We start from the raw sequence: 9,269 nt of genomic DNA, 5'->3' as shown, positions 1-9,269 counted from the left end.
CTGTGTCATCTGTTCCCGCACCACCACCCCACCAGTGTGTCTCCAGATCAGCACATCTAACTCTCTGTTTCCCCTTCTAAGAAGAAATTGCATAATAAACTGAACAATGTGTTTGTCTACATTTTTTTAATTGAGCAGTGTCTCTTCCTGCCTCTTTTCACAACCTGTTGGCCTCATCAGAGACTGCTCAGATGCCCATTTATCTCAGACAGGAATCAGAGAGGGAAGACAGTTCTGTAGTTTCTTTGCTTATCTTATTCCTGGACCTGGACAAAGGTTTAAAGGAATAAGAGGGTGAGCCCAGAACAGTTGTGTGAAACATGCAGCTCAAGGGAAGCTATTGCAAAGTAAGCAGAGATACCGGCTATGTGGACTCATCTTCCAGTAGGCTCGTGCAGAAACCGTGCTATATTCACAGTCTGGGAAACCCATTAAGTTTGAAGAAGGGACCCCTGTCTTGCAAGCGTAGGAAGGAGGTAAATGACAGGCATGAAGGTGTAGACTGAAGCCAGCTGGACTTCCACTGGAGTAAATACGTGCTTGCCTTCATCACATTCAGCTGCACCCCTGTGCTCCGGGTTTGTTTATATCCACCTTATCAGCTACACTGGTGCTCCTAGAGAGAGAGGTTTTCTATTTATAGGCACCAGCAGTACATCCCTTGACTGCAGGGCAATCTGCACCCTCCAGCTTCTCCTGCTGCTGACAATTGCTTCATCATCTGGGCTAGAGGCACAGGCATTCCTGCTTCTCTGTGAGGAAAAAAGAAAGGGATTTTGTTCCCAAGCCCCAGCCTCTATCCCTCTCTGCAGGAGGATAAGCCATAATGGTTATTTGTATTTTCCTCTTTTTTAAACTCATGTGATAGTATTTAATCTGGCAAATAAACAACAATGGTTGCTATGCTGAAATGCACTAGTAGCTAATCAAGATGCTTAAAGCATATGGGAATATTTCATGTCTGAATAAAAAAAGTAATTCACCTGTAGAGCAAGGGGTCTCAGCCTGAGCTCCAGACACCTGAGTGATGTCAGGGTGGGCTGAGGTAGTTTCCGCCTCAGGGTATACGTCTGCGCTAAACTGAAACTCTCTTTCCACTTTTTTACCCCTCGCCCATTTCCTGGGCAGTCACTGGGAGCACTCAGCTAATCGAGTCCCACTTTAGCTCATTCTGAGGGATAAATACACACAGTTGATGCTTCTGAAAATCTTATTAAGGATCAAAGACAGAAAGTCTGGAGATAACCTTAATCTATTCCAGCTACCATCTCGTCACAAAGCCTGTCCCAGTGCTTCACTGTCACCAACATTGGAAAGCTTTTTTCTTTTGTCTAATATTAATCTCTCTTGCTGCAGTTTATGGCTATGACTTCTTGTCCTACCTACTATGGAGCTGACAAATAGATTACATGATGAAGAACTGATAAAGTACAGGCTAGAGAAGTGGACAGTGAGATGAACTGAAAACTGGCTGAACCACCAGGCTCAAAGGATTGCAACCAGAGGCATGAAATACAACTGGAGGCCAGTCACCAGTGCTGAGCCCCAGGGGCTGATGCAAGGGCCTGGACTATTTAACATCTTCATTAATCACCTCAACACTGGGACAGAGTGCACCTTCAGCAAGTCTGCAGATGACACAAAACTGAAAGAAGCAGCTGATACACCAGAGGGTCGTGCTGCCATCCAGAGGGACCTCAACATTTTGGAGAAATGGACTGACAGGTGTCTCATGAAGTTCAACAGAAGGAAGAGCAAAATCCTGCCCCTGGGAAGTAATAACCCCATGCCCCAGGAGAGGCTGGGGGTTGACTGGATGAAAAGCAACTTTGCAGGAAAGGACCTGGGTGTCCTGGTGGACACCAAGATGACCATGAGCCAGCAATGCGACTTTGCAGAAAAGAAAGCCAAAAGCCTTGTGGTCTGCATTAGGAAAAGCATTGGCAGCAGGTCGAGGGAGGTGATCCTTCACCTCTGCTCAGCCCTGGTGAGACATATCTGGAGTGCTCCATCCAGGTCTGGCCTTCCCAGTAAAAGAGAGATGTGGACATCCTGGAGCAAGTCCAGTGATGGGCTGCAAAGATGATTAAGGGGTTGGAGCATCTGACACGCGAGGACTGGCTGAGAGAGATGGGCCTGTTCAACCTAGAGAAGAGAAAGCTCAGAGGGTTCTTCTCCATGTTTATAAATACCTAATGGGAAGTAGTAAAGAAGACAGACCCAAACTCTTCTCAGTTGTGCCCAGTGACAGGACAAGAAGAAATGGGAACAAACTGAAATACAGGAAATTCCATTTAAATGTAAGAACAAAACCTTTCTAAGGGTGATTGAACACTGGCACAGGTTTCCCAGAGAGGTTGTGGTGTCTCCATCCTTGGAGATATTCAAAATCCAACAGGACATGGCCCTGAGCAACCTGCTTTAGCTGACCATACTTCTAACAGGTGCTTGGATTAGATGATCTCCAGAGGTCCCTGCCAATCTCAGCAACTCTGTGGTTCTGTGACTCTATTTCCTTCCCCTCACAGGAGCCTTTTACATTCTTGAAGGTAATTATGATATAGTCCTCAATTCCTGTTAGTTCAATCTTTCTTCAGAAGACATATCTCATTGCGGGTCCCTGGACCATCTTCAGTTAGTCTTTGCTCTTCTCAAAGTGCAGTGTCCCACAGGACGCAACACTCTAGCTGGACCTGAACGACAACGGTAAGTTTCAGAGTTAACAGGCCACAGAGAGAATCAGGTGAGCAGACAGATCTGAAAGAGAAGGAAGAAAAGGCCAACAAGCAGACAACAATTGCTATTTACCCATTGAATGCCAGCAGACAGTTAAGAATTTCTGTTCTAGGTATTATAGCTGAGATATCTTCAGAAATTTTCCAGAACTTTGTATTATAGCTGTTTGGGAAAGCATGTGTTGGTTTGGGCTCCCCCACCCCACCTTATGAAGTTCTTTAATAGTTCATTCTTCTTTAAACAAGGGATTGAGCATCAGCCTTGGCTTTCCATATCTGTTTTGTGCCACTAACTTCCTTGAAACTCACAGTGGGAGTTGGCAGCCCTGCCACCTCACCTGAGACCCGATTCCCGCCGTGTGCCCGGCAGAAGACTAGATTTTCAGAGGGCAGACGATGCTGGTGAGCTCCCCTGGGCTGTGCCTGTGAGCTTGGCAGGGGATGGACTCTTCCCGGAACTCCAGAAGCCAGGACGGGAGCCAAGAACCAGGAGCAAGAGCAGCCAAAACAGTCAAATTCAATGTGCTGTACTCTAAAAAATACGAGCATGTGTCAAAGTAGGAAGGCTCACAACAAGGGACTGTCTTGGGCTGGCTTGTTTATGGTTTCATTCCTCACCCCTGCCTCCTTTTCCCTCGTCTCTGTTGCCAAACACATGTACATAGCCCATTTCATAATACAGTAGAAACTAAGGGAAGAAAAAATTCTTAAAGTCATACAAATATGAATTCCCTTTTAAAGAAGTCCACCCTCTTAATACCCTGTCAGCCTGTTATGCACTGGCAGTTTTCACCCCTGCAGAGCAGGGACCAGATGGGTAAAGGAGGGAGGAAGTTGTGCTTTTCCTTGGCTAATAGCTTTATTCTGAAGACCTAAGGAGGTTGTTTTGAGCTGCTTGATGGTTTCTGCCTGCTGTATTACTAAAGGAAAGCTGGTGAACAGCAGAAAAACTATCTATCTGGCTGACAGACTTCAAAATGAAGTTATAAACTGGGAAAAAGCAAGAGAGGATGCTACTGGCAGAAGATGGCAGTAACCAGTGACCCCCAAGGTATTTACATGTGGATAAACCTGTGCCATTTCAGTACAGTCCCAAATCCTACTGTCCTATTTAACCCAGAGAAGGTTTTCAAACTGTCTAGCCTGCTTGGGCAATATGCCTTAAAATGAAGGAGGCGATTCCCTGAGTCAAGCTGCAGCAAAGCCACTGTTGTTTTGGTTTGGTTTGGTTTTTTTCCCACAAAGAGACAAAACCAGATATTTCATTGTTTGGAAACCATTTAGCAACATGTTTGCAAAATTAGGAAGAGGGAAACCTTAACTGAAGTCTGATAGGTGTGCTCTGATATTGCATGTATCTTTGTTTCATGGCTGGTTTTAGCTGCATTTTTTCTCTGTGTGTTTATTCTGAATGTAAATATCTGGGTGCAGTACCAATGTGTTCTTGTATAATACAAGAACATAAGATCTAAACATGATATGGATACAGGAATCAAGAAGAAATGTGTCATTATTTTGAGTGAAGCACAATAAAAAAATTCAGAGTTTAAACCCTCTCTTCTTGTCCCAGTACAAAATGAATAATTCAATTTTAAAGCTTTCTATCCCTTCCCTGATCTTGCAGGCCTATTAGTGAGCAAGCAGACATCTGCTAATCTTTCATTAGAAGGGGTCTTAGCATTTCGTCTGCTTGTTTGGTGACAGTGGCAGCACTTCAAGGGGGCAGGGGGTTGGCACTACTCACTGCTGGAGATCCGGGGTGCTGGTAGAGACCTCTTGAGGTTTGTCCTGCAGAGCAGACCGTCAGTCATGTCAACCTTATTCTTTGATGTGTAAACTGACTTATGGCCATTTAGTTCTGGTTCAAGCTTTAGTGGAAATTTAAGCACATTTACGGACATTTACTTACTGATTCAAGCTTCCATTGCACTCTACAAAGCAGAAGATCCCAAGGACCAACTCTGGTGTCCTGGACAGATCCAGGGCCCCATGTTACAAGGATTATCACTCTGCTCTGCGTTCTGCAGAGGACAGGACCACCTCCTTGGCTTCTCCTCTAGGTGAGGTGGTATCTGTAGAGGTGTAGGTGATGCCCCGAGTCTTCAGCTTCCCTAAGAGCACTGGTGGTGCTGCAGCTATTTTTTTTTCTGCTAAATTTTCCCAGCTTTATTGAGATTTGAACTTTGAGAGATGGTGATAAATGTAAGTCTGTCCTCCTTACTTTCCTTCCATTTTTACAGATTGCAGGCTAGGTACTCCTGAGTTAGGATATCTATTTCCAGAATAGCAACAATGGATTTCAATCTCTGATGTATTTAATGAGAAATTATAAATTAATAGTCCTTCTTCACAGAAGATCTATGCTAAATCCATGTGGGATCCTTAGGAACTGCATAGTCAAAATAATTGACTGCCTGTACAGCCATAATAAACACATTTTAATCTAGGAATATCAGGATGGTCTAAAATTCAAAAAAAGCACTAAAATCACATGGCAAAAGGGTTTAATGTGTCCTCAGCAGACCTGGCTATGCCAAATTTAATTAAGAAGTTCTATTTGTGTCAATAAATTATCATCCAAGGTAAAATAAAAGTCCTTCAATTTGTTAAAATTCAATTTTATTTAGGTGCACAATTAGTGGGTTTATCCTATTGCAAAATAAGTCAGCCAAGAAATCAATTTTAGCACCAACAGAGTACAACTGAGTCTATAAACAGTCTTCCAATACTAACTGGATACAGCTATGGACAGGATGTTTTATATAAATGGCATATTTCTCTTTCACATACACACATACAGACAAATAGATATCTCTGTAACCATTTCCTAAAAATCATTAGCTGAATGTTACTCTAATACTACTAAAACTAATAATAGTATTTTCTTACAGAAATTACTGAAGGCAGCTTCAGGAATGAGACAAAGTAAAAAAAAATAAAACACAGTGTTCATAACCTCGTCTGTCTGCATCTCTCCATATTTTTTAAGGGCTATGCCTTAGTCCTATGTTTGTTTTGTACCATTTTCCACTAAAATATGTATGAAATCAGATCAAGAAAATGGTACCAAGAATAAGTCTAAAGTAAGCTCTCCACCATCGCATTGCTGCAGCAAGGATGAAAAACATTTCCAATGTTGCCAACTACACCAGGATGCCTGCTAACCTGTCGGTAGGAGAAGCCTGGTTGTGGAGGATGGGCAAGATGTGCTTGTGCATATTTTGTCTAGGAGGCTTTGATAAACCCACCAAAAAGTGAATCACAGCCTGGAAAGATAATTGCTATCACTGGGAAATTGTCACATCGCCTAAACTGAGACACCCAGTAGGTAATTAAGGTAGTAGCCGCCTAATGTGGCTGCACTGGCAAATCGGGGCACTCCTTGTTTTGCACGGCTCCACTGATTACACAACCTGTATGTATGTTAGCTGCCTTTGGGAGTGAACATCCAAGAGGAAACTCAGCCATCTCAAGAGGACAGCATCTCCCAGGGTCGGCAAAGAGAGGGCACTTGGAAAGCAAGAAATTTGGCTGCCTCCAGAGGAGAAACTCCTTCAACTCTACGTCAGCACACTTTGCTCCCTGAACCTTTCTTCTTAGGGAGAGGGAATGGCATGCCTTTCCTCTTACAAAAAGCCCTTCTCTGAAGGCTGGAAGAAAAGCCATGTCATTAATATATGCATTTTGAACAGAGGAAACACCATGTATATATGTGTATACTGGTGTGAGCGTGTGTGTTTTTAATGTTTCAGCTGCTATGCAGGGAGACTGCGGTCAGTCCAGAGCTTGCTAGGCTTGAGTGGTCAGGAATTAGCCCCTCCACACCTGTTTGCCCCAGGATCTCTGCCTGATGCCATCCACAAAGACAATATACCTAGCAACAGCTTGAAGACGCCCGTTCACTACAGAGTACATCAGGAACCACAGCTGTAGGGAGAAGAATGATGTTTGTAGGTATCAAATTCCCTTTCACTGTGGTTATTGGCTCCTGGAGTACAAGGAGGACTGGTAGTAGGATTTGGGTTTATGGTAAAGATATATTCTAATGCTCAATTTCCTTCTGGATTCTACAGAGCCCCCAGAATTAGGCAGAAAGATGGTATAAGGGAGCAATTTCTTCTTTTTGTTTTTGTTGTGGTCCTCTTGTCACAGTTAAGGATACAGCTGGAATTGGAATGAGGGTGAGGACAGTGACACTTTCTAGAGGCCAGTCTATTCTAGAGGGCAGAAAATGCTGGGAAAAGGACTGGTGGTGCTATGACCAAGGCCATAGGTTCTCTTTTACCATAGGAAATGATCTCTTGGCTATTGGCAGGAACAGGGGATGGGGTGGGCTTGGCTTCTGTAGTTCACTTTAATGAGGCATACATCATTGTAGGGCTTTCAACAATGTAAGGACAGCTGATGTTAGCAGAGGTAAAACTATGCGCTCATTTGGGGGGGGGGGGGGTCACCTCCCATCTGTGAATATCATTAGGGTTTGTGTTGGGATTATAGTTATAGCTTGGAGAATATAAAATGTCAGAAGCATAACTACTTCTTGCAATATGCAAGGCCTACAGACATAGTGAAAGGATTTGTGTTGAGAAGAGGAAATTCTCTTCAAGCTCTTTTATAACACAGATTGGTTCCCTGACTTATAACTGTGATCAGGTTTGAAGGCTTTGGAAACCTTTACGAGCCCAGCACGTTGCTGAATGCTACAGCATTTATATAGCTACAAAGAAGACAAAGGTTGGGAAGGGTCCTTCCTCCTTTACATGCTCTTTTACTGCAGGGATCGGTCCCCTGACCCCAGAGTTAGGGGTGGGGATTGGGTCTGCAAATGTCAGCCACAAGTGCCCTGTCTTACCACACTCTGCACTGCCCAGAGGCAGAAAGCAGCTGGTTTCTGCAATGATCCACACCCTTTCAGCATAGGAAAAAGCGTAAAGCCTAAAGCATCAACGGACGAGCCTATTCCCACGTGTGGCAAGATGAGCTGAGGAAAAGAAACACTCTGGTATTGGCATGACTGGACAGGGGCCATTAGGCCTTGCTCTCTTCTGCAGGGACCGATCGCTTGGGGAAGCAATCATGTGAGACAATTTATATGTTTTAAGAGCCCTTTGTGTGTCATGTGGCCCACAGTCACAGAAAGAGTAGAGACCAATGCTCTCTTTTACTGTGGAGATTGCTGCCCAGGGTACAATTAAGGTAAAGATTTGAGCTGGGATTATCTTTTCTCTCTCCCCAGCTTGTTTCCACTGCCTTCTGCAGCGCCCGTGTGGCAGTTCATTCCTTCTGGAGTAAATCAATTCTCTCCCTCCCAGAGGAAATCTGAGCACGAGTGATGGGGGAACAGTGCAGACAGACATTGTGGCCACAGATGCCATCGTATTCAGCTCTTCCCTCCCAGGACAAGCCCCAGCAGTGTCCTAGCAAGCCTTGCGGCCTCCCGCCTTGTCCCAGGGGACAGATCACACGCCCGTCACGCAGGCACCAGCCGAGGAGTCTGTGACACAACCATCCCTGGCACTTAAAGCACTTTGGATTAAAAACCCACACACATACATAATAGCGATCTCTACGTCTCAGAGTCACAGAGGGGTTGCACAGTGGATCAGAGAAGACTTTGGTCAAGGAGTGTCCTGGCCACTCCATGCCGGGGTGCTGCCCTGAGCCCCGCAGATGCAAGCCACGTTGCACCAAGCAGTGACACTTCTCTCCATCGCACCTTGCAGAGATGGCAGTGAGAAAGGAATTTGAACTGCTTGGGGGAAAGAAGCTCTAGAGGACTTCCTTCCTGCTCTGACCACTGAGCCTACATTTGATGCTCAGTCAGGTGTAATAAGTGTCTTTCTTCCCACAACACTTCCTTCCTTCACGCAGTTCCCGATTTTATTTTTCTGGTCCATGGTTAGTTTTGCTGCAGGGTGACGCAAAACCATATGACAGTTTATGTAATGGTAGGATAACTTCATGCAATAGAAAACAGGGAAATAATATTACTACCCCCCAAAAAAAGAAGGAAAAGAAAGTGATTAAACTTGTGACCTTGTATTTGTAATCATTTTCAAATTAAAACAACACAAAACATTTCTATGCACCGAAAAAAAATCTTCATTTTTACTGTAATTTCTGCCCCAAATCTTCTGCATGCTTATCACACATGAAACAAATATCAACTCTTAACACCACTTCATCTGTGTTGTGGTTTAACCCCAGCCAGCAATGAAGTACCACGCAGCCGCTTGCTCACTCCCTCCCCGCCACCCAGTGGGATGGGGGAGAGAATAAAAAAAAAACCAAAACTAAAACTCATGGGTTGAGATAAGAAGAGTTTAATAGGACAGAAAGGAAGACAATAATAAAGTTGATAATAACAATAATAAAATGACAGTAATAATAAAAGAATTGGAATATACAAGACAAGTGATGCACAATGCAATTGCTCACCACTTGCAGACCAATGCCCAGTTAGTTCCCGAGCAGAGATCTGCCCATGCTGGCCAACTGCCCCCAGTTTATATACTGGGCATGACGTCACATGGT

The sequence above is a fragment of the Aquila chrysaetos genome, chromosome 18, assembly GCF_900496995.4.
Source record: "Aquila chrysaetos chrysaetos chromosome 18, bAquChr1.4, whole genome shotgun sequence".
Classification (NCBI taxonomy): Eukaryota; Metazoa; Chordata; class Aves; order Accipitriformes; family Accipitridae; genus Aquila; species Aquila chrysaetos.
The sequence above is the reverse complement of the archived record's forward strand: the minus strand, read 5'-3'. Positions refer to the sequence as shown.